The sequence below is a fragment of the Cornus florida genome, unplaced genomic scaffold (assembly GCF_030987335.1).
Source record: "Cornus florida cultivar Cherokee Brave unplaced genomic scaffold, ASM3098733v1 CherokeeBrave_3.0.0_Hap2_Chr09, whole genome shotgun sequence".
Taxonomy (NCBI): Eukaryota; Viridiplantae; Streptophyta; class Magnoliopsida; order Cornales; family Cornaceae; genus Cornus; species Cornus florida.
The window spans coordinates 12192151-12218089 of record NW_026775579.1 but is presented as its reverse complement, the minus strand read 5'-3'; the positions used below and the strand labels follow the sequence as shown (position 1 = coordinate 12218089).

At 38.3% G+C, this 25939-nt stretch overlaps 1 non-coding gene across 1 annotated transcript; it reads right to left on the bottom strand.

Moving 5' to 3' along the window:
* Positions 1–3194: 3194 nt before the first annotated feature.
* Positions 3195–3301, bottom strand: LOC132275691 (small nucleolar RNA R71). Its single transcript, XR_009470706.1, has one exon. It is a non-coding gene; the product is annotated as a small nucleolar RNA R71 (small nucleolar RNA).
* Positions 3302–25939: the final 22638 nt, after the last annotated feature.

Sequence of the window (25939 nt, the reverse complement as noted above, 5' to 3'; positions counted from 1 at the left end):
AGCTTAGGAATGATCCTATAGATTCATTTGGAACATAGACGTTAGGTGGTATGACCCACTTTAGTTGTTTTCGTATTTTAGATTTCAAGTTGCTGGCTTAGAGAATTTATGTCTTGTTACCTTATATAACATGCTTCTATGTTATTTGAATTGCATGAATGATGTGATTTATACTAGAAATGTTCTAAGGTAGCTTAGCATACTCCCTGAGTCTCACCTTTGACATAGACGTTAGGTGGCATAACCTTTTGAATTGCTTCCTATTGATGTGATAATCTTGTAAAACATTAGGTCTTTGCATGCTCATCTCCTACGAGTAGCTTTATGTTACTTACGCCAAAGTTACCGGGGACAATTTTCAGGTATAAGAATCAAGGTTGAGATTCTCGTTATGCTTGGATGATTTGTGGACTTGAAGGTTTTTACTCTTGTAAAGGTTGGCTTGAAACGCCACTTGTAGCCTTATATGTCAAAACTTGTATATTTGATTTTAAACATATAATGTGTGCCTACTCACACCTTTTGACATTCACTTTGTATGTATAACATGAGGCCAAGAGCCATTAATTTTAAAGTTCATAAGTATGTTTTAAACTTGTTTTGGATCATTTGGAATGCATGTATAGCCTTAAAGGTTGGACCTAGCACCTCCCCATGCATTGCAGCAACAACTTTTGTTGCTTTCTATTTTGTTGTTTGGTCGATTGTTGCTTTCTGTCTCGTCGTTCGGCTGATTGTTGCTTTCTGTTTCATCGTTCAGCTGATTGTTGCTTTCTGTTTCATTGTTCGGCAGTTAGAACGCCTAACCATATAGGTCAGAACGCCTGACCATGTATGTCAGATCGATCGACTTTGTAAGAGCGCCGAACGAGCGCTCGGTGTTAAAGAGTGCCGAACGAGCGCTCGGTGTTGAAAAGTGCCGAACGAGCGCTCAATGCTTTTGCTTTGGACAAGCACTCGTCTATGCCTCAAAACCTTTCTTTCTTTTGCTTGATCATCTTTCACTTCAGTATTTCGGATCCGTTATTGGGTCAACTTTTGGATCATCACTGATGTATCGGGTTGCAAAAACTTTGGCTGTCACAATTTGTATGGATTAATGCTTCCAATTGATTATTTAATTCTATCCATATGTCTATGTATGCTAAAATAAATGTTTATGTGTTTTTTTCTAGATTTAATGAAATTGATGCATCTCTATATGTGTTGATGTTGTTAATCTAGTGATGATCAAGGCATGGTGTTTAATTGATTACTCTTGTGATTTATTTGATGGTTCATACTTATTTCTTGATGGATTGTGCCACGTCCTTAGGTTATTTAGCTTAATTTTCATTTCATTAGCTTAAATGTAGTGTAATTGTTTTAATTTCTTTGGTAGGTGGACAATCTATTCTTATTGTTTGACGTTCCACACTTATAAATGCAAGAAGTGCATTTCTCTAGATATTTGTGTGTGCACTAATTGTGGTTTAATTGAATGGTTAATTGTTTCATTTGATAGTTTGTGCTACTCACTAGATTGATTGGACAATCTATGCTTATTTACCATCCATGCTTAGTTTAAATTGGTGACACTCACACTCATAAGTTACAACTTGAATTTCTCCATTAATTTACAATTGCTAGTGTTTGGTGAAGTGAAGCTTAGTGATGAACTCTAAGCCCCAAGGCTTTTCTCTCATATATTTTCTCTAATTCTAGATTGTCATTTAATCTCATTGCTTTAAGTGAACCATTAGTTAGTTAATCAATCAATCCATTTTTTGATCACTCGAACTACTAATCCATCATTCATTCCAAGAATACCGCTCTTTTCCCTTTGGACGATCCCTACTTACTCTAGCTACATTAATAGTTAGTAGTGGTAGTGGCATTCTATAAATTCAAACTTGGCCACATTTCATTTCACACACCACACACTTTATTGCAACTTTGGGTGTTGACGACGACTACGCAACCAAGTTTTGGCATTGTTGCCAGGGATTGGCAACGTCGTATTTTTGGAATTAATTAGAAATTTGTACTCTTTTGATCTTATCTTTATTTTATTTTATTTTTGGCTCCTTATTGTGTTTGTTCTTGATTAGCTAGGTACATTAAGCCAAGGGAAGTGAAGCAAAATGATTCTAAAGTAAAAGAAGCAAGCTAAGCTAAGCAAAAACATAAAAAGCAAAAGCATAAATAAATAAAAAATTGCAAAGCAAAGCAAGGCAAAAATTGAAAATAAATTGAAGTTGTTTAAGGACCCTTTGTGAGCTTTTCTAACTCTCTTACTTAGTTAAATCGTTGACCCTCGTGGAGGCAAGTTTTATTTTCTTAGATAGATCGTCGGCCCGTGTAGAGGCAATTTATTTTTCTTGCATATTGTTGAAAGCATGGGAGTATGGGATCAATGTATGTGGAGGTTTGTTAATTGACTTGTTGCGGAGGAGAAGTGCTTGTTACTTGCTTGTTGTTGAGTTGTTGTTTGTTTTAATTGTGCATGCATGGTCGTAGGTCATTGAATCATACTCTTGTCCCACTTGATTTGAATCTTGAATCCATTGTTCGTAATCCTAGGGGAAAGGGTAATTCTAGTGACTCCATTTCATCAAGAAAGGAACATAATGATGACCAAGTGGAAGACCTTTGTCACATCAACCAGCAAGGCATCCTTCACCCTAATGTGCATCAACATCATGATAACATTCAAGTACCATTAGGCGTGCCTAAACCCTTTATTCCACAACAACAAGGCCAAGTTCCAATGGGAATGCCTCAGCCATTTTTTGTTCCACATCCACCTCCCATTGTTTAAGAAAATCATGGTGCTCGTGTTGAGGCATGAATCCCCCCTTGCTTTGAGAGATAATTTTGTGCTAAATAAGTATAATGCACCAATATGCATTCATTTACCTCCATTTAGAGCACACCATTATGAAATTAAACTACAAATAATTCAAATGCTTCCCAATTATCATGGGCTACCAAGTGAAGAACCTTACAAGCATTTGGATGAGTTTCTTGAAGTGTGTTCCATTGTGAAATACATGGACATGCCGGAAGAGGTTTTGAGGCTAAAACTCTTCCCTTTCACCCTTAAAGATAAAGCAAAATATTGGTTCAACAGTTTAAAGCCTTTTTCAATAACTTCTTAGGCAGAGATGCAACAAGAGTTCTTGAAAAAGTACTATCTGGTATCAAAGACCAATACAGTGAGAACTTCAATTCATGAATTTTCTCAAAGGGAAGGGAAAATGTTTCATGAGGCATGGGAGCGATTGAATGACTTGCTTAGGAAGTGTCCACATTATGACATTCCTAAATGGCAATTGGTTCCATATTTGTTTGAAAGTTTGTCGGATAATTATAAAGGAATGGTTGATGCTTCTATCGGTGGTTCTTATCTTGATAGTCATGAAGATGCTGTATGGCGTTTATATAACAGCATGAGTGAGAATTCAATGCATCGATCTTTATCATCTAAAAATGTTTAAATGTAGGTGGAAGGAAGAATGTTGGCTTGTATCAAGTTGACCATTCCAATGATATAGCCACCGAAGTGAAATCTTTATCCCAAAGGTTTGATCAATTTTTGATCAACCAAAATTCAGCAAATCAAGTGTCTTCCTCCCCTCATCATACTCATCATACTTCTAATGAATCTTGCATGACTTGTTCTAGTGTTTTACATTCTACTTCCAATTGTTCCCATGGACATGTGCAAAGTGAACACCATGAACAAGTGAATACCACTTTTGTTAATCAAGGGAATAATCTCTATGGCACTCACTATAATACCGAGTGGAGGAACCGTCCAAACTTCTTTTGGAAAAGCCAAGGGGAAGGCTCAAACCCTCCCCAAAGTGGTTTCTAAGGCAAGTATGTTCCACCCCCAATGCAAGGTCAAGGTTCCCAAGGTTATTGTTCATCTTAACAAGCATCACATGGTAACCAATTTTCAAACTCTTATTTTCCAAATCAATCTTCATATTCTTAAGGAAATTCAAGAAGTCCTGCATTTGAAGAAAAAGTTCTAACTGCTTTAGGAACTTTAGAGGCAAATACCCAATTACTTTATTCTCATTCCCAATCGATTACAAAGCTAGAAACCCAAGTCAGGCAAATAGCTAGTACATTGAATGCTAGGGAAAAAGGGAAAATGCCTTTGAATCCACCACCAAAGCAACAATTTGTTATGGAGACGAATTCCTCTTCGGAAGGTCCCACACTTGAACATGTGAATGCAGTGACCACTTTGAGAAGTGGAAGATTTTTTAATAATCAAGTTGGTGTTCCCAATGAAGAGAGTGGACCGGTGCAACCAAAAGTTGACAATCATCCCGTCTCACATCTTATTCTTCCTTCGTTGAATGTGAAAGAATCCATTGTTGAAAAAGCTTCTAAAAATGATTTTGAAAAACTTTTTGAGCCCAAGGGTCCATTTTTGGATGCTTTAAAAGCATCCACCTCTCTTGAAAAGCAACAAAGCAAAGCTAAAAAAATAATTGATGTGTTTAGGCAAGTGAAAATTAATCTTCCTCTCTTTGATGTAATTCAACAAATTCTGACTTTTACCAAATTTTTGAAAGATCTTTGCACCCTTAAGAGGAAGAACAAAAGCCAAGCACAGAAAAAAGTTGTTTTGACTGAGTAAGTAAGTTCCATTTTGCGACACAACACCCTCCCAAAATTTGAAGACCCAGGTTCACCAACCACTTCTTACATTGTTGGTGATCATGTTATCAATCGGGCTCTTTTGGATTTAGGAGCGAGTGTGAATCTTCTCCCTTATTCGGTTTATGTTCAATTGGGCTTAAATGATTTAAAATCGACGTCGGTAGTTTTGCAACTTGCCGAATGATCAATTAAAAAGCCCCGGGGTACCATTAAGGATGTATTCATTAAAATTGAGAAGTTCTTCTTCCCGGTTGATTTTGTTGTCATTGACACGGAACCATCCCCAAATCCTAAGAGCCAAATTCCCGTTATCATTAGCCGTCCTTTCTTGGCTACCGTTAATGCCAACATTAATTGTAGGACGGGGATAATGAAGATTTCATTTGGTCACATGAAGGTGAAGCTAAACATTTTTAATCCAACCCCCAATTCTATGGACAAACATAAAGATATATGTGTAGTTGAAAAATGTCTTGAAAATGAATTTGAAAAAAATGAGTCTTTGCTTGGTGTTAAAACTTCAAATGGTTTATCTTCTAAAAAGGTTTCAAAAGATATTGTTTTCAAATCAAGTGTGGAAAGGGCATGGAAGCCCAAAAGTTTTATTGATAAAGGACCATCAATCTCATTTGAATCAAATTCAACAAGTTCCTTAGGGAATAATTTGTCGGATGGGGTTTAAAGTTCCATTCACCCCATTAAGGAAGGGATACATACCAAGATTTATGATTCAGACTAAAAGAGTCTAACGTCTTGCTAGAGACGTTAAAGACTAGTGTGCTTCGTAGGGTTTGCTACCCTATTCCTCCCTTATTTCTTGTTTTGATATTTTTTGTGTCGTCTAGTTATGAGTTGAATTGAAAAATCCAGTTTTGAGAAAATTTCCTGCATTTTGTGCACTTCCAGTGAAGTTTCAATCGATCGAACTCCAGTTCGATTGATCGGGAGTTCGATCAATCGAAATTCCACTTCGATCGATCAAACCCACTGAATTGATGAATTTTCACCTTCCAATTCAATCGATCGAAATCTATCTCAATAGATTGAAATCCATTTGGATCGATCGAAGTCCTTCGATCGATAAAAAATGCATCATTTGAACTTCCGAAAAATGCATTGACTCTTCATTTTTCCCCTAACCCTGATTTTCTTTTTCTTTTTTCTTTTTCTTTCTTATTTTTCTTTTTTCTTTTTTCTTTTTCGTTTTCTTTTCTTTCTTTCTTTTCTTTCTTCCTCCATCTCTCTCCTCTCTCTCGGCCAACCTTTTTCTCTCTCCCCAATTTCCCTCTCATCTCACATCTCTCTATCTCCATCTCCATCTCCAACAACCGCGGACCACCACCACTTACCCAACATTTTTCTTCCAGTGTCACCGAGCCTAAGGAGACCCAACCTCTCTGCCGTCAAGATCCATAAATTCCGGCGAGTCTTTTAGCCCAAAAGTGGCCAAAATCGGTTTCTCTCTCTCTATTTACTCTTGGTTCCATTCTATGCATCTTCTCTGGCCCATTTAAGCCAAAGAGATCTCGGTTTCAAGTTCCGACGATCCTCTGCAATTTCTGGCGAGATTCCGGCAAGTTTTCGGTCACCTTCTCTGGCCACGGTGAGGCTGAAACTCCTCATTATATCCCGAATCTCTTTGTTTTGACCACCTCTCCTCTCTTTTGGTTCGGGTACCTTCAACTGCATTTATTATTATTATTATTTTATTTGCTTTTGTTTACTTTTTAGTTTTATTTTGTATTTTCCATTGTTATTATCAATTGTGTATATGCTTGTAGATAAAAAAAATAATAATAATAAAAAATAAAAAACAAATAAAAATTATAAAAGAATCAAAAACAAAATAAAATAAAAAATGAAAATGCAAATAAAAAAATTTTGGAACAATTAATTTGAATATTTTGCATACTTTGATTTTTTGGATTGCATGGTCATGGGACTATATTGACAAATGGAGAATGGATTGTGATTATTGTGGTAGTTAGAAGGAGAATGGGCAAAGTTTTACTTGGATTTGTGAATTGATTTTGTGAGCGGTGTCCCTTGTTGAATTGATTGAATGGATGTGAATTGAATATATTCTTGATTGTTGATTGTAATTGACATATATTTGTTGTTTTTGAAATTTTGGGAATGTCAGTTTTTAAAGGGAAATCATGCTGGATTTTTGAAAAATTAAAATTGAACTTTGTTTTTAAGTTCCTAAGGCATGTGGTTTGTTTTTGAATTTGAAATGGAATTTGGAAAGATTTTGAAGTTAAGATGTTGATTTGAGTTGACAAGAAAGAAAAATGTCAACTTCTTTGCAAGTTGTTTTGAAATTTCAAATTGATTTGAAAGGTGTAATTCTTGCCTTTGGAAATATCATGATTGTGCAAATTTTGGTTGTTGATTTTCAATACAAATTTGAATGCCAAAATGAAATTCTTGTCTTGAGATTTGAAATGAAAGGAAATTTTCTTTGAACTTGACATATTCTTGAAATTTTGAACTTGTAAGGGTATTGAAATTTTTTAATTGTGGTGATCATAATCCAACTTGTTTCATTTGATTGTTTTAAATATGAAATGCATGGATGTGTTGTTTTTGAATGATCTTAAATGCATACAAGTTATGTTTTGACTTAAATCTTGTATCTTTGAACTTAAAAATGCAAAGTCTTGTCTCAAATGCATAAAAATGTTTCAAATGGACCTCTTTGATTTTAATTTATGATTCAAGTGTATTTGTTTGGTAAAATGATCTTTGAATGTTAAAATGCTCTGTGATCACACTTGTTGGGTTTCAAATGATTAAAAAGAAAATTTTTGAACTTTGCTTGAAAATGAGAAGTCGAGTTGCATAATTCCTTCTTTTGTTGTTCAATCATTGCATGATTCTTGTCATGAAGTTTTTCTACAATGCAATTGAATGTTTTGACCCCAAAGTTTTCAAAAATTTCAATTTTGCCCCAAAAGTGTAGAGTAATTCCAAAGTTGACCAAAATGCCCTTGTTTGAATTGAAGATTGTTCTATTTGATTCATTTCCATCCATTTGCATGTGCTAAGTGCCTTTGAACTTTTTTGAAATTCTTGATTCTTGCCATGCTAGGTGTTACAAGGCTAAATCACACCACAAATTTTTGCCTCTATAATGGCACTTGGGGCCACCAACTATCAGCCAACACACAACACAATACACACAATACTAAAATGTAAAGAAGGCACACACAGTTTACAAGGACTAGCCCCAACCTTTGCTCATATTAAACATATTACAAAGGAACACAAGTTCGTATAAGAAACCAAGGCTCCACACACACACTGTGTTTCACTCCCTTCTATCTCTTACAAACCCACATTAGCAACAATATATAGGCAAACTCTCAAAACCACCTATAACTGCCCACTAAAGTGGTGGATGACACCCCCATCCACCTAAGGTCGTGTTGGCACCCTCTAAGTGTGTCAGCACAACATAAGCAGTTGACAAGCCTAACTACTATGTAATTGGCATGCTCTGCTCATGCCACTTGTCTATAAGAAGTTACCCAATATCAGCCACCTTCTATATATCAGCATAGTGGAGGAAACTAACTCCAACCACCAATGTGTTGTCCCCTCAGATCAGTGTCACCTGCATGGGAAGTTACACAGCACACCCCCACTCCTCCATAATATATGCCATGAGTGGGAAGTGTTAGTAACTTCCTCCAACCAACTGAGCCCACTTAGCCACATCTTCTGTAACTATAAGCCATGACTTGTGTGGTCCATGCATAGTTTGAGCAAACCTTGTGAACCTAATCTATGCTAAGCCCACTAATCTGCACCCACATATAACCGTCTCTGAGTGCACGGCGTGCTAAGCCATGCATGCCCGTGTGCGCGTCCAAGTGTGAACCCTGATGCACGCCCCTAAGTGCGCTGTTGCACGCCGGTGCGTATGCGGGTGCTCATCAACACACGCCATGCTTGAATGCCCATGTGAATGTGGCTGCACGACCACGCACACAGAGTGCTGGACGCCTGCCCACGCGCCCATCAAGCCCTTCATTAGTTTGGATGCTTCCCTCTTATGCCCTCTTGTGCAACCATCTTGAAGTGGTGCAACACGTGCCCATGCACATTTGCTAAGCCCTCTAAGCAAGCCATGCCATAGCCCAACTGATGTGCTTAACAGACCCCCTTTAGTAAATTAGTACTCTAACAAAAGTAAACATCACCTATGCTTGAGGAGTCATAAAGGCCTTTCAGGCCTTTATGACTCCTCTTAATATAGTCCAACTGATGTGCTTAACAGACCCCCCTTAGTATAGTCTTAAGGAAAATCAGCACTCTAACAGGAGTAAACATCACCTATGCTTGAGGAGTCATAAAGGCCTTTCAGGCCCTTCCCGACATCCAAATCGAGTGCCTTCTACGCCAACCATCTTGTATGGACTCAAGGTACCTCCCATACAGATCCCGAGCCAAAACTCCAAAGTTCACTTTTTCACCATATTTACGAAAATGCCACTGGGCAACCCCAGTGCACGCCGAGCTTCCTTTTAAGCATCCTGTGTGCACGCTGAGCATCCTGTGCACACTGACAACCCACTAAGCATCCTCATGGCTGTCTAACCAGAGCCAAAGTGTTCCCAAGACATGGCATGGCCCTGAATGCCTAAGTGTTCCCTTGGACCAATGTCAAGTGGCTAACAAACCACCCCCTCCAGAAGAAGTCGACGCCCTCGTCGACTTGTCCAAGTACTCCTTTACCTGTTTATCAGACTACCACAATGTTATTTCCCTTTCCCAACTCACCTCTGCTTCACTACATCCTTTCCATTGCACCACGTAATTAGTTTTGCGATTTTTCTTACTCTGACCCTAGGTCCGGTGAGACAAAATCTTTTCCACCTCCTTGTTAAACTACAACCGAATAACAGGTGGGGCTCTCTTAGCCTACTGTCTTGATGTATCTGTAGTGTCCTCATAAAAAGGCTTGGGGAAACTCACATGAAAAGTAGGATGGACCTTCAATCTCTCAGGTAACTGTAATCTGTAAGCAATATTCCCCACTTTCTTCACAACTTCAAAGGGACCATCACACTTCTGAACTAGCCCTCTGTGAATAATCTTGCTGCTTATCTTCTTCCAAATTTGTGGAGTCAATTTCAACAGAACTTTGTCTCCCACTTGGAACTCTAATGGCCTTCTCCCTTTATCTGCATACTTTTTCATCCTTCTAGCAGCCTTGGAAAGGTTGTCCTGTGCCTCCTCCACCATCTCTTTCATGAAACGGGCATATCGGTATGTTGCAGGGCATTTTCCACCAGTCCTCTGCACTGCCACCTCCTGTAGTGTGCGAGGTTGTTGCCCTGTTGCCAACTCAAAGGGACTCATTCCTATTGCTGAAGATATGTGCAAATTATAAGAAAATTGTGCAGTGTCTAGTAACTCGTGCCAATTTTTTTGACTTGCAGTGACATAGTGCCTCAGGTACTCTTCCAATAACTGATTCATCCTTTCAGTCTGTCTGTCAGTCTTAGGATGGTTTGCTGTAGAGAACTTCAGCTCAGAACCCATCAAGCCAAAAAGCATTGTCTAGAACCTTCCCGTACATCTGGTGTCACGATCACTAACAATATCCTCGGGCAAGCCAAAATATTTCACCACAAACTTATAAAATAAACCAGCAGTAACTTCCACTGGGCATGCATGTGGTGCAGTAATGAAAATTGCATACTTAGAGAATCTATCTACTACAACAAAAATAGATTTCATACCTTCCACCTTAGGAAAACCAGAAATGAAGTCCATTGAAACTGACTGCCATGGACGCTCTGGTATAAGCAAGGGTTGTAGTAGCCCTGCCTTCTTCTTCCTCTCATACTTGTCTTTCTGACAGACCAAGCAAGTCTTGACATATAACTCTATGTCATCCTCTATCTTGGGCCAGTAATATGATCTGGATATCAACGCCAGTATTCTATCCACCCTTGGATGTCCAGCCCACTGAGGATCATGCATCTCCCGCATTAGTTCGCGTCTCAGCCCTCTAACAGGAACATATAATCTACCTCCTTTGGTGTAGAGTAGATTATTTTCAATCCAATACTTTCTGACTTTTCCATCAGTAACCTGTTGCTTAAGTTTCTGATAGACATTGTCAGACTGAGATTGTTCTTTAATTCTGTCAAGGAAATCAATATACACTATTGTAAGCGACGCCACATACTCCTGCACTACTCACCTACTCAAGGCATCAACAACCTGATTCTGCTTTCCAGGTCTATAAACCCACACAAAGTTGAACTCCCCCAAAAACTCCTGCCAACGAGCTTACTTTGGAGTAAGCTTCTTTTGTGTCTTGAAGTAGGTATTGGCCACATTATCAGTCACCACTGTGAACTTGGTACCCAACTGATAGTGCTTCCATGCATCAAGATAATGTATTACTGCTGTCATCTCTTTCTCGTAAGTTGTATACCTCTGCTCAGCATCCTTAAGCTTCCTACTTTCAAAGGCACAGGGGTGTCCCTCCTGGACTAGGACCCCGCCAATTGCTCTATTAGAGGCATTAGTATGCATTTCAAATGGTAAACCAAAGTCAGGCAATCTTAAGACTAGTCTTATAAACACTGCTTGCTTAAGCATCTCAAAAGCTTTCTGGCACTCCTCAAACCAAACCCATTGTTTGTCCTTCTTCAGCAAGTCCGTTAAAAGATTGACCTTCTTCAAATACCCCTTTAAAAACTTTCTGTAGTAGTTTGCCAATCCTAGAATGGATCTCAACTCTGTAACTTTAGTTGGTGAAGACCAATCAAGAATGGCTTTCACATTTCTCTCATCCATTCGGACATGGCCTTTACTGATCCAATGTCCCAAAAACAACACTTCTTGGCGACAATACTCACACTTCTCCTTTTTGACATACAACTGAAACTCCTTCAGTTTCGAGAAAACCAATCTCAAGTCTTTTAAGTGATCTTTCAAGGACTCATTATAGACTACAATATCATCCAAATAAACAACAACAAAATGATTGATGTAGTCATAAAACACATTATTCATTAAGTTGCAGAAGGTTGCCGGGGCATTAGTTAGCCCAAACGGCATTACAAGAAATTCCTAAGACCCAAAACGAGTAACACATGCAGTTTTGGGTTCATCTCATTCTGCTATACGCACCTGCCAATAGCCTGCACGTAAATCCAGCTTAGTAAAGTAGGATGCCCTTGACAACCTGTCAAATAAGTCTACAGCATTGGGAACTGGGTACTTGTTCTTCACAGTCACCTTATTCAGAGCCCTATAGTCCACACACATCCGCATTAAGCCATCATGCTTCTTCTAGAACTACACTGGCGCTTCATACAGTGCCTTGGATGGCTTAATATAGCCAGACTCTAGTAACTTATCCAACTGTCTATGCAGTTCAGCCAATTCTGAAGGCGCCATCCGCTATAGGGCCTAAGCAGGAGCCCTAGCACCCAGTTCCAACTCTATCTTGTGATCAACAGCACGTTGAGGGGGTAATTGCTTGGGTAGTTCTGGTGGCATCATTTCTGTAAATTCCTCTAGAATTTCAGCAACAGAATCTGGAACTTCAACAAACTGGTCCAGTTTGTTCTCTATCATGGCTGCAAGGAAGGTAGAGTCTCCCCTCTTCAAACCTATTTTCACTTGTAATGCAGAGATTATTTCAATGCCATACTTACGATCTTCCTTCTTCTGGTGCCCATAAAGAGCCACTGATGGAATAAAACATGGACAATCCCTTTCCCAAATAAAAATTCCTCCCAAATATGGTACAACTACCACTCTGGCTTTCATAAGGAAATCAATTCCAAGGATTAGATCAAAATCATCTGAGGGTACAGCCATAAGACTAACTACGCCCTCCCAACAACCAACTTTCATAGAAGTGGTGGCCATGCCTAAGATAGGCTTGGCTTCAGAATTCACGGCCTTCATCTTATTAGCATGAGCAATTAACTTTAAATTAAAGTTACTTACTTTCCTCTGCACAATGAAGTTATGAATGGCCCCCGTGTCCACCATTGCTAATACTTCCTTGCTGTTCAGCGTCGCTTGAATGAACATGAGCCCTTTCAACTCCATGGAGTATTCTTCAGTTAGAGCATTCAGCATTTACAGAGGATTGACTCGGGTTGGACCACATTCCGAGTCTAAGTCTCCTTTTGAATCAACGACAATAGCACTCAGCTTCTCCCTCTTGGAGAAGTCCCCAACTCGATAGGGACTATTGTAGATGAAACAACCAGAGTTGGGCTTAGTCCCACTGCTACTCCCTTTGTTATTGTAATCTGCCTTAGCCTTGACAAAGCCACTGCCTTTATCCTTCTTTTGATTCTTGTCCTTTTTCTTGTCCTTGAAACTAAAGGACTGGCCGTTGTCTTTCTTCCCCTCCTTGGACTTCTTCTTGTCTTGTGTGGTAGATCCAGTCATCTTAAAATCTATAAGACAATCTGCCACTATTATGGTAGTAGGAAGGTCCCTCACACCTTCCCTACGGAGTTCTTCTTGAGCCTATGGTTGCAATCCGGATATGAAATTGAACAATTTGTCCTCCTCTGACATATTTCGAATGTCTAGCATCAAAGAACTAAAGTCCTTCACATAGTCACGAACGGTGCCTGTGTGCTTTAATTTCTTCAGAGATTCCCTTGCAATCTATACAGTGTTCTGAGGTAAGAACTGATCCTTCAATTCCTTTTTCAGGATCTCCCAAACTTCAATCCGAGGCCTACCCGCAGAAGCATCGTCCTCTGTCCGTGTGCGCCATTATAGTTTTGCATCACCAGAAAGATACATGCTTGTTATGGTCACCTTCTCGTTATCGGGGATCCGAGCAGCCTTGAAATACTACTCCATGTCCCATAGGAAATTCTCCAACTCTTTGGCATTTTGGGTACCACTGAAAGACTTGGGATCTGGCACCTTGATCTTCTGTAAAAGAGGATCACCACCGCCTCTGGAACTCCCATAAATGGCCCTCTTCACAAAGATACTTCATCTTCAAGGTCTTTCAGGTTCTTCTTGAAGACGTCAGTCAATGACTTAACATCTTCAGAGATACGAGTCAATTGCTCTTTGGTGGCCTGTATAAAGTCACCAAACCCATCAGGATTAGTCTTTAAGATCTCTATTTCAGAAGCCAAGTTTTTGATTTGAACAACAAGGCTCTTTGCACCATCTTGTACCTCTGTTTCTGTAGGAAAACCTATAAACTCTTCCAAACGGGAAACTTTCTCACAAGTATTGCCTCCAGCCATTGTAGAACGGGGCTCTGATACCAATTCTTATAGGGTTAAATCACACCACAAATTTTTGCCTCTGTAATGGCACTTGGGGCCACCAAGTCTCAGCTAACACACAACACAATACATACAATACTGAAATGTAAAGAAGGCACACACAGTTTACAGGGACAAGCCCCAACCTTTGCTTATATTAAATATATTACAAAGGAACACAAGCTCGTACAAGAAACCAAGGCTCCACACACACACTGTATTTCACTCCCTTCTGTCTCTTACAAACCCACATTAGCAACAATATAAAGGCAAACTCTCAAAACCGCCCATAACTGCCCACTAAAGTGGTGGATGACACCCTCATCCACTTAGGGTCGTGCTGGCACCCTCTAAGTGTGCCAGCACTACATAAGCAGTTGACAAGCCTTACTGCTATGTAATTGGCATGCTCTGCTCATACCACTTGTCCACAAGAAGTTACCCAATATCAACCACTTTCTATATATTAGCATAGTGGAAGAAACTGACTCCAACCTCCTATGTATTGTCCCCTCATATCAGTGCCACCTGCGTGGGAAGTTACACAGCACACCCCCACTCCCGCATAATATATTCCATGAGTGGGAAGTATTAGTAACTTTCTCCAACCAACTGAACCCATTTAGCCACATCTTCTGTAACCATAAGCCATGACTTGTGTGGTTCATGCATAATCTGAGCCAACCTTGTGAACCTAGTCCGTGCCAAGCCCACTAATCTGCATCCACATATAACCGTCTCTGAGTACACGGTGTGCCAAGCTATGCACACCCGTGTGCACATCTGAGTGTGAACCCGGATACACGCCCCTAAGTGCGTTGCTACACACCGGTGCGAACACTGGTGCTCATCAACGCGCGCCATACTTGAATGCCCATGTGCATGTGGTTGCACGCCCATGCGCACACAGTGCTGGACGCCTGCCCGCGCGCCCATCAAGCCCTTCATTAGTTTGGATGCTTCCCTCTTGTGCCCTCTTGTGCAACCATCTTGGAATGGTGCAACACGTGCCCATGCACGTTGGCTAAGCCCTCTAAGCAAGCCATGCCATAGCCCAATTGATGTGCTCAATAGACCCCCCCTAGTATAGTCTTAAGGAAAATCAGCACTCTGACAGGAGTAAACATCACCTATGCTTAAGGAGTCATAAAGGCCTTTCAGGCCCTTCTTGACATCCAAATCGAGTGTTGTCTACGCCAACCATCTTCTATGGACTCAAGGTACCTCCCATAAAGATTTCGAGCCAAAACTCCAAAGTTCATTTTTTCGCCATATTTACGAAAATGCCACTAGGCACCCCCAATGCATGCCGAGCTTCCTTCTAAGCATCATGTGCACACTGACAACCCACTAAACATCCTCGTGGCTGTCTAACTAGAGCCAAAGTGTTCCTAAGACATGGTAAGGGCCTGAATGCCTATGTCTTCCCTTAAACCAATGTCAAGGGGCTAACACTAGGGCACAAGTTTGATGTCCTTTGACCTTCCTTATCATGATTTTGATCTTCGTTTGTAAACGAAGTTGAATTGCCATTCTAACAAAAAATTTTGAAGTTAAATGATTCCATTGTTGTTCAATGACCTTGAAGCTTGTCAAATGTGATCTCTTTTGAATAATTGTGTGCACTTTTGAATAATTGCAGCTTGTTGCTTGTATATAGACCATTTTGCACACACTTATGTCACATTGATAATTTTTGAGAGTTTTTATGCATCCTTTGAGCCTATCTTCTTGGAATTGATTTCTGACTAAGTTTGAGGGTGTGTAATGGTTATTTGAGCTTAAAATGCATGATTTGGATGATGTTTATGTTCTTTGGCCTTAGTACCACTTCTTGAGCTTAACTTGAATTCTGAAATGCAATTTGAACCAAGTTTGGGAATATGTCTGCTTTGTCTTGGATATTATCTGTTTGAATGCCATTTGCTTGATATCTTTTACACTTGTGATCCATTCTTGCAAGCCAAGTAAGGGCTTATGACCGAGCTTTTTTCTGGTCCTGATTTTGGTTCCATAATGGTAAGTTTTTGTATTCTCGATATTTAACCATTCTTTGCTTCATTTAAGCTTTAAAGGGGGTTGTGAGCCATAAGTGATCATTTTTCTGCTTATCTATTGCTTAGAGGGGGTCACGAGCCATGAGTGATCATAGGATGTTGATTTTATTGCATTAAAGTACGGATATTTCTTTGTCTGGAGTTTATTGATATATGTGTATCATTTAGATATATGCCATCTAGTTGCATACCATGTCCAGGATTCTTTCTTGAACTTGTCTGTCATAACATGCTTTGGATTGAAGTGTTTTGGAACTGTGCATTCCACTTAGTCTTTATTACATGACATGTATGCTTCTTAAGTCCTAGGTTGACATTTGCCAAGATTATATGCTCCATGTTATCCTACTTGCTCCATTTGATCTTCACTGTTGCACTTATAGACATTCTTGCTTAGCAACTGATACGATGTTATCCTAAGGTCTACTTGTCATGTCATTGCAGCATCTATCTATTCCATCTAGCTGAGGCATATTGAATGATACTTGTGAAGCCTTCTTAATCATTTCTTGCACAAGAATGATCATATTTGCTTATTCTCTATTTCTACTTGATTCAGACATGCTTTGTGTTTTCTTAACAATTGCTTACCTTATCCTATACCCGTGCACTGATTTATTCTTATTACTTTTACAGATGTAGCGCCAACTAAAGACTCTTGCTAGGAAAAGAGTACAGAGAGTTCCACAGCCTCCTTCATCTCCAGAAGTAGAGTCTTCATTGTCTTCATCTTCTGCATCTACAGCAGCCCATTCAGAGCCATCTTCTATGGAGGGCCAGCATCCTATTGTTTGGGAGGTTCCTGATATTTTCTACTCTCGGCAAAAGCTGGAGCCCAAGTATAGATTCAACCATGATTTATTTTTTGAGTAGGACCAGACTGAGTGGTCCTATGCTGAGCTTGTTCGGAGGGGCATTGATGCCATCATGACACCAACCGACACTGTCGTCTATCCCCGGATAGTTATACTATTCTGCCAGCACCTCTGGATGGATGAGGATGACAGGCTACTGTTGCATACCACTATTGATGGCCATCAGATCGATATTTCTCTCCCGTCCATAGCTATTGCTAGTCGATGCCCCCACTCATCTTCATTGGCTGCTGATTCTCATGATCGATTATATCCTAGTTTTCCACCTTATCCTTCTGAGCTGACTATGGTAACTACACTATCTCTACATGCTGCCTTTGAGGGCAACACTTTTGTAGACCGGGTCAACATTAATCCCCGGTATTGGTTCATTGATTCTGTGTTGCACCTCAATGCCTTTCCATCAGGCCATGGTACTTAGAGGCGAGAGGGAATTTTTCAGGCTCTATATTGTTTGAGCCACGGTTATTGGATTTCTGTTCTGACACTTATCTGGGAACTCATCCACAAGTTCTGGAAGAATATAATTTTTACACATAATTCTATAGCAGCGACTTGGCTTTTACCTTTTGGCCACCTGATTACTCAACTGTTGCTTGACCAGGGCTATCAGTTGACTATGCTAAGATTCCAGAGACTAATGCAGAGAGAGATAGGAAAGCCTACGATTAGACTAGGTGGACAAAGACATACAATTCTTGCCTTAAGAACAGGAAGAATAGGGATATGAGAAAACAGAATGCGCAGCAGAGAGCGGCAGAGGCAGATGCAGATATGGAGGATGCAGCCGATAGATCACCTCATAGACAGAGATGTCGCACTACCACTTCAGCTTGTACCTCACAACCTGATTTACCTATTGCATATCAGTAAGATGAACCCTCTCTTGTCCCTCCCACCGACCCGATAGCACAGACCGACACTCGATCCTGATATGCCAGTACAGATTCTAGTTACAGATCCGATGTCTTTCAGCTGCATACAGACTTCATTTCATTCAAGGCTAATGCGACAGGGCGGCATGAGAATATCATGAGGTGGCATGATAATCTGGTGGGGCGACATGATGACCTACTAAGGAGGCACAATGATTTGAAAGCAGATATAGCGGAGGTGAGGTGTTAGCTCGGAGCATTGTGGACTAACCTTACAGATTCTCTCACTCACCATAGCCATCAGATGTCTGACATGCTGTAGCATATTGCTGATATGATGACTCCAGATCCTATTCGCTGATTATACCATTCTCTCTCTCTACTACTTATTATCTGATACATTATTGTTATTGAGATATTTTGCACTATCTTAACATTTGCACTGGTTTTGGATATTTTGGATGTTTTGGATATTTTGGATATTCTTTCTTGCATTGCACTGCTATACGTTACTTTTTGGATATATGGTTTTGGATATATTTGCTATATATGGATTTTTGGGATTTTGTTCTCAGTCTTGGATATTCTGAGCTTTACATTGATATATGCCATGATTTTTGCTTAGTTCTCAGTTTTACCTCTCATTCATAACATTGATGCATATGTTTTTACAGTTGCTAGTGTAACCATTTTCAAATAGGTTTTCAGAATCTAAGTTTGGGGGTGCACCTTCCAAAGCTAAGTTTTTATTGTCGGGTCCCTTTTGCTTCACCCATTTGGTATACTCTTTCCATTATCTGTTGCTTCTTTGTACATTGAGGATAATGCACAGATTAAGTTTGGGGGTGTGTTAGCATATTTTACATGTCACACTTACTTTCTATCCATGTGGTATAAATTGAGAGTTTTGAGCTATAATTTTAATCTTTTGAGAACCATAATACTTAAAATTTAAAAATTGCTTGACTTGAGGGTCCAATACTCCTTGTATACTTTGTGGATGCCATTTAGGAGTAAATTTTTCAAAAAATTGATATCTTGCTTACATTTGTGGTCCACATCATCATTTGTGATTGTTTTGAGATTCACTCTAAGATTCTACACTAGCATAGGCACACACTAGCATTCATTTGTGGGGTACATGTTTTGTTGACTATTGATTTGATTATATCCCAATTGAGCTAGTAGTGCATTAAAAGCTTTTATTCTTGATAAAGGTGGATAACAAACCATTTTCACTAAGTAGCCGGGATTCTAGCCTCATCAAGCACTGAATATATTGCGCCGAACAGTGGAGGGCCTAAACTCTAGGTTAATAACTTGATAAAAAATAAAAAAATAAAAATAAAAATAAAAAAAGAAGAAGAAGGTGCAAAAGCAAATAAATAAATAAAAAATGAGGACTTCTCCCAAAAGGTGAGAAGTGGGAAATGATTAGATGAAGGTTATCTTGATTTGTAGCCTAGTTGATTTGAGCTTGTAAGTCCTTAAGAGTGTTTAAACACCTAATGCCCTAAAGCCGTCCGATTTAGGAGTCATTGACCTAACGCTCGACCTCATGGATCGCTAGAAAGCTTAATAAATCAACACATTGCACCATGCTTCCATCTTTAATCCTTTAGGATAGTAAAAAAATTAAAAATAAAAAAATAAATCGAATGAAAAGAATAAGCGCAGCTAGTTGAATAAAGCTTTAATAAAATGTCCACTCTTTGTCTTGATGATCGATACTAGATTTGTGTACTAGTTTGAGGCCGGATGTGATCATTTCTTCAGTTGGCTTAGATAGCAGCATATTTGATGTCAGTTCACTTAAAAAGGATTCTAGAGTTGTTTTGATTTGCATGATCATTATCTTGATGTGTGGAGGACCACACTTGCTTGCTTGATGTTGAGATTTTGGGAGATTGCTTGGAAAGGGTTGAAAAATTGCATACTTGAAGTAGTTTTCTCCCAATACCTGTTTTATATATTGGTGCCTCTTTAGTGAGAAAGAGCTCAATGTTTATGAGTATCATTTCTAGAAACCCTCACGAGACTTCACTCGTCCACTAGGGGTAACCCAGGGGATCAAAAGGCTTGTTGCATGCGCTAAATGCAATCGCATTCCCTACGAAAGTGGCGCTATCATTTTATTGCTTTCTAGATTCATAGTTAGTTTTTTGTTTCTTTATTTTCCTTGTAGTTCATTGCTAGAGACTAGCAATATCTAAGTTTGGGGGTGTGATAAGTGCTCAAATGTGACGCATTTTAGTACCTAAGCCAGGGTATTTAGCTCTTTCATTTATCTTACTTTCATATCTTAGTATTTATTTGTGTTTTTGCCTATTTCAGGTCAATAAAGTTCAAACATGCTAATAAGCCATTTAGCTAAATTTTGGAGCTAAGGAGAAAAGTTGGAAAGAAGCCAAGAAAATTGCACCAGAAGAGCTTCGATCGATCGGAGGAAGTCCCAATCAATCGAAGATGGTTACAATTGATCGAAATGAGGTGGTACCAGTTCAACAAAGTGGATAAAGCCCAAAAGATATTTTTGATGACACGTCAGCTTCAATCGATCGAAGCAAGTGTTGGATTGATCGAAGTCCTCTTCGATCGATAGAAGTGGCTGCTGGCAGTGAACTGTTTAATTCCCGAGCGCACCAGACTCTACCTAACTTGTGTAGCTGCGAATTTCCTCCAATCATAGGATGTATTTCTGACTTGGTGACTACTCAAAGAGGCTTGTAATAGATATATTGAGCCATATTGTAAAAAGATCATATAGTTTCTCTTAGCAATTATAAAAAGTTTTTTCTCTCTAGAACTAAGGTTTTGGGAATAAAACAAGGATGAATATAATGATGCCAACCTCTAAGCTAGCCCTTGAGGGTTCCATGACCACTACAATAAGGGGCTAAATCCCTCTCTTGGGGCTAGAGATAACCCCTAGACTTGCTTCCTAAACCAAGTTTTTGTGTATTTTTTGGGATTTTAGTTGTAATTGATGTTTTGACCTTGAATAAATATAAATCTTGTAATTTCTACATGATTTGTATGGATTAATTCATCGAATTGATCATTTAATTTTATTTATATGTCTATGTATGATAGAATGAATGTTCATATGTTTTTCTCTAAATTTAATGAAATTAATTCATATCTATGTGTGTTGATGTTGTTAATCTAGTGATAGTCAAGGCATGGTGCTTAATTGATTACTCTAGTGATTTATTTGATGGTTCATACTTATTTCTTGATGGATTATGCCACATCCTTAGTTCATTTAGATTAATTTTCATGTCATTAGCTTAAATGTAATGTAATTGCTTTAATTTCTTAGGTAGGTGGGCAATCCATTCTTGTTGTTTGATGTTCCACACTTATGAATGCAAGAAGTACATTTCTCTAGAAATTTGTGTGTGCACTACTTGTGGTTTAATTGAATGGTTAATGATCTCATTTGATAGTTTGTGCTACTCACTAGATTGATTAGACAATCTATACTTATTTACCATCCATGCTTAATTTAAATTAGTGACACACACACTCACAAGTTACAACTTGAATTTTCCCATTAATCTACAATTGTTAGTGTTTGGTGAAATGAAGCTTAGTGGTGAACTTTAAGCCCTAAGACCTTTCTCTCGTATATTTTCTCTAGTTTTAGATTGTCATTTAATCTCATTGTTTTAAGTGAACCATTAGTTAATTAATCAATCAATCTATCTTTTAATCATTCGACCTACTAATCCATCATTGATTCTAAGAATACCGCCCTTTCCCTTAGGATAATCCCTACTTACTCTAGCTATATTAATAGTTAGTAGTGGTAGTGGCATTTTATAAATTCAAACTTGGCCACATTTCATTTCACACACCACACACTTTATTGCAACTTAGGTATAGACGACGACTACGCAACCAGGTTATCTTGTCCTCCTTTCTTGCTCTACCTTTTACTTGGCCTTAGATCACCCCTTATATACGCCAAGTGAGACATTAGGTGATGTCACATGACATCACATGTGGACCCATTAGCATTATAAAATAATGTTAATTAAAATGGGTAAAAAATGTACGGGGGTCAAAATGGTATCTCTCTTTCTACGAGTTAGGTCAAGGGTCAACTCAACAAAGCCTGAACTTTATTTACCAAACCAAGAACCTACTCGAATCCCAAGTAATCCTGAGTCCTACTCCCAACTCAGGACTTCAAGTCTTTGATCTTTTATTCGAGATATACTGACGTGGTAAGTGTTACGTAACTTAGACCATTTGACCATTTGACTTGTGGACCATCGTTTCTAATGTGGCGTCGCTTGTTGACCATTTGACCAAGTTTTGTGGGCCATTATTGATGATGTGGCATAGTTCATTGATTGTTTAAACAAGAAATGTGGGCCATGTGAAGTGAGATATATTCAATACCTACAACTTCGAAACCAGATTTGAATATAGAAGTTACACCAACAGCTAGCTATTTGGTTTGCCTTCAATGGGCTTTCTTGGGCTTAATCTCGTTAAGTGGGTGTGGGCCTTAGGCTTGTTTGGGTTAGATAAGTGTTACTTTAAATTCCCATATTTTGTATAAATTGGCCAACTTGGACCATGTCCATTTATGAACCACTGCTTACATTAATAAACATTTGCTTAAATTTAAATAACTTTAAATAACCTTATAAAAATAAAATAACCTTAACATATTCATAATTAAAAAATGAAAAACAATAAGTACTATACAAGACACTAAATTGTGGTTACTTTTTTAAATCTTGTGCAGAAGTTGTTACGATTTCTTTAATCACCAAAGCTCTAGTCGATTAATGGAGACAAGGCACAAATATACATGTTCTTTAAGCTCCTCTACTTGTTTCCTGAATCTAACATTTCTCTTCTTAAGCTCATTCAATACATGGATAGAAAATTTATCTTCCCTCCTATCCAAACACATTTGAATCATTTCCTTGTTGTACTCAACCTCATCCTAAAGTCAGGCCATAAGCTGACTCATTATATCAAAATCCCTATTCAAAATGTAGGTACCCTTTGCCGCTACATCAAGCTACTCTCCAACTTTCCTAAGAAATCCACATCTCAGAAACTGCAAACTCAGAAGATTCATCTTCAAAGGCTTGATCGGTATGCCCAAGATGGCCGGTCCCAAGACGAGTGCAGTGAGCGTATGTGCTGCTTATAATGACCCGGTCATTTTCCTTTCTTTCCTTTTTCCTGAAATTTTACGGATAAATTTTTTTCATTTAATTTTCTTTTCTGAGTTCTGTTTCTTGTCACATAGTGTCATCTCGAGTGCTTGGAATTGGTTTCTGAGACTCTTTCGTGCAGATTGACAACTTCCTTTGAGGACCGAGTCATTTCCACATTTTCACTTTTTAGCTTTTCGTCATTTTCCCTATTTTCCCCGTTTGTCAGTTTTTGCCACAACCTCACTTTTCATGCTTGGAGTTGGTTTTTGACTTCACATGTCTTCATCTTCAGTGGTTTTCTCGAAATACGTATCTTTACTTTTGCAAGAAAGTACTCTGGTTGCTCCTGGTGTCCATAGAGGTATGAATGCATAGTTCTATGGAATTATTTTCTTTTCTTTGGGTGTTTTTCGTAAATATCTTCTGAAGATATTTTATTTTAGGGGCATCAAAGAAAATATTTTTTGGAAGATGTTTTCATTCTGGGGCAGTTTTGCAGTTAACCCTTTTTGTAGGGGCCATTGTGCAATTAACGAAAGTTATTGCAAAATAACTCGTCTGGAGACTGAATCCTCGTACGGGATTCATTTTCACATTTCATCAAGTCGTGTACTCTGAAAATTCCATTCTGGTCATTTTTCTCCAGTTTCAGAGTTTCTGGCTCCGGTTGCTGCCGAACACTTTCGGAGTATATCTCTCTACTCAGGACTCGGTTTTTGACACTGTTTCTTCTATTGTTCATATTTTCTCATTTTGAATCTTTTTGTTCATAGAGTTTCTCTGTTTGAGTGCGTTTGCTCAAATTCCACTTTTTCGGACCCGGCGCGGCCCTTTCGGGGCACTTTTTGAGATTTTCTATAAATAGGGGACTTAAAGAAGAAAAATCAGATTTATCTCTTCTTCTTCCTCTCTTGGACTGCAGCCATGGATGCCCATGGAGCTGCCACTTTCTCTCTTCTCCTTTGATCCACTTTTCTTGAGTGAAAAGTCTTCGGCCTTAACGTTTATTGTTTCCCTCGTCGTGCGCTACCTTTCCCCCTTATTAGAATCAATTTTTGACCATTTCTTGAGTTCGGCTTTGAAGTCAAGTTATGATTTTCATGGGGCTTTCTTCAGATTCTTGTTCACCGTGTTGTCCCCGACAAAACCCTTCGGTATCATCAGATTCGGAGCACTTATATTTCGGTGGGTTTTTGAGATTTTCATCTCAAATTGAGGTAGGGGGTGTTATAATTTACTTTCTTGTTATATAGCAAGCTATGGATGCTTATACAACTTGTTTACATGCTAGAATATTAAATCTAGAACTTTTGATTATTTATTTTCTAATATGAGATTTAATTTTCCCGGTTGCTCATAGCTTTGTTTAAACATGTGGCATGATAGTATATTTCCCCTTAATATGTTGATTGACATATATTAAATCTAGATCATTTGGATAAGTAACGAAGATTTTAATTAATATTTATTTTGAATAAAATATTAAATCATGTGGCCTTAACTAGCTTGAAATCAATATGTGTTAGCATATTATATTAGGCCCTACCATATTCTTCAACATAGGTGAATTTGATAGTAATCCGAGGTGTTTTAAAATCTAGAGAATATTTAATTAATTGATTAATTAATTTATTCTATGTGTACTATTCACTCCATTTGAATTTCGACTTGATATTCTTGATATGCATGTCATATAGTTTCACATATATTAAATCTAGAATATTTGATTAAGTTTTAAAACTTTTCATTTATAATTTTTCTAGTATTAAAGTTTAATACCCATGGCCGTACATTACATGGAAATCACTTATATCGTGCTAGTAAATCAAGTCTTAACAAGTTGCATAACATGTATTAAATTGAGATCACTTAGATGAATTTCAAAACTTAGAGATTTTAATTAAAATGATTAAATAAAATCAATTCAATGACTTCTTGGTCTTGATAAAGTTTCTAACTTAGTATCCATGCTTTCCTTGACAAGTTCCTTCACATGTATCGAATTGAGAATAATCGGATAAGTTTTGAGACTTGCATTTATTTATTTCCTTTGTATGGAATCTAATTCACACGGTTGTATCTCGTAGGAAATGAACTTGTAACTTGACATTGGACTTGCCTTGTAATCTTGATGATTTAATTCCTTTAGTAGATTAAATTCCCTTTTATGCTTTCATCGATTTAATCATGACCCTTGTAACTTGGTTTCATTAAAGTACTTCATAGACTTGCACTTTTGTCTTAAAATGATTTGATCACTCATGTGTTGCTTAGTAAGTACTTGAATCATGTATCATAAAATTGTGGTATTTTTCCTTTAATGGATTCCATGTGATATGTTTACGTCTTGGTTTTAATCTATATAGATACATACTTTGATTTCTTGACATTTAACATGCCATTATAGTTGAGAACTTAGGGCATGACTTATGTGTTCCAAATTCTTGGTTGTGCATGAAACGTGGTTAATGCATTTCTTGTATTTGATACAATCTTGACTTGCACAATTTGTTGATTTTGGGACTTGGGATATCAATCAAGAATTGACATGGCTAGGACTTGGTTCTAGGACGGGGGAATGTCCTCCTACACTATAGTGTGCACTAGGGGAAAGGTACACATGGGTTAGAAGCCCTAAAGTGATCTCAAGAGTACGGTTTTAATCCGGGCAATATCCAAGTTTCCACATTAGTTGATTTCACTCTTTAAATTTCAAGTTGCTATGCCTTAAAGATTTAAACGTATCGTGTTATGTGAAATGCTCCAATCTTGTTTCATTGCATATATTTTATGCTCATCCTTGATTTCAGTCCTTAAATTTCAAGTGTTCTTCCTTGAAGATTTAAGAATCTCTTATGTTATATGAAATGTTCTAAACTTGTCATTGCATAGATTTTATGCTTTGTCCTTGCATAGATATTATGTCTTATTCTTGGTTTCATATATTTCCTCCATCGTGTTAATTGGAATGCTCCAATTATGTTAATTACATTGATA